The following is a 917-nucleotide window of genomic DNA, read 5'->3' on the forward strand; positions in this document are numbered from 1 at the left end:
GTGCTGATGGCACAATGGCCACGGTGACCTGTGGAGATGGCCTAGAAAAGGGAGCACTGTGCTCAGGGCCTTGGTCAGTTGCACCTGGTGAGGTGAGCAGAGGGCAGGGGAGGGACAGGACTGGCAGGGGGCTGCTGAGGGAGGACTGGAGCCCAGAGCTCAGAGCTCAGGGCCTGTGCTGCAGGCCCAGCTGTGTCCTGCTGCTCCCTCAGCCCTGTGCTGCTTCTCCCTCAGAGTCAGCAGATGAGCACTTGGAGGAGAAGCCTCAGCACTGCGGTGTCAGGGACACTCCAAAGGCTCAGCGGTGACGAGTGCCAGGAACGAGATGGCCACCAACCCAAGGCAGCAAGGTGAGGGCAAAGCTTCCCTCACACAGCCTGGCACAGGGCTGCTTGGGCACAAAGTCCTCTGGCAGGCTTCCCCTGGCCCCACAGAAGTGCTCAGCCCTCTGCCATTCACTCTGTCCCCTGCAGCCTGCCAGCTGTGCCTGCAGGCAGAGCTGGACCCCGAACTCTATGGATGGAAGAGACAGCAGGACGGGCTGTGTGTCCATGACTGCTGCCTGGTGAGTGCCTCAGGGGCTCCCTCCTGCCCTCCCACAGCCTGGCCCTGCCACACTCTCCTCAGCAGCTCCTTCTCTGCTCTCTCTTCTCTCCTACAGTACTTTGCCAGTGACCTTTATGCTGTCGTTTCCGTACCAGGCTGGGTGGGCTACTGCTTCTCTCATATCCAAAGAGTAATCAACAATGCAGCACAGAAGGTGAGGACCTGGCAAAACCAGGGAGATTGGTGCCAGGAGAGGTTTCACAGTAGCACAGCATCACAGTGCAGTGGAGGTTGGAAGGGTCTGAGCCCTGCTTGAGTCCAAGCCCAAGGACTGCAGGAGCTCAGCCAAGAGCCCAGGAAAGCAAGCCCAG

At 60.2% G+C, this 917-nt stretch overlaps 1 long non-coding RNA gene across 1 annotated transcript; it reads left to right on the plus strand.

Moving 5' to 3' along the window:
- Positions 1–280: 280 nt before the first annotated feature.
- Positions 281–707, plus strand: LOC137456561 (uncharacterized). The gene is made up of 3 exons (XR_010991043.1): positions 281–350; positions 474–565; positions 662–707. It is a non-coding gene; the product is annotated as an uncharacterized lncRNA (long non-coding RNA).
- The last annotated feature ends 210 nt before the right edge of the window (positions 708–917 follow it).

Source organism: Melanerpes formicivorus, unplaced genomic scaffold (genome assembly GCF_026170545.1).
Source record: "Melanerpes formicivorus ecotype bairdi unplaced genomic scaffold, bMelFor1.0.p_v2 SCAF_130, whole genome shotgun sequence".
NCBI lineage: Eukaryota > Metazoa > Chordata > Aves > Piciformes > Picidae > Melanerpes > Melanerpes formicivorus.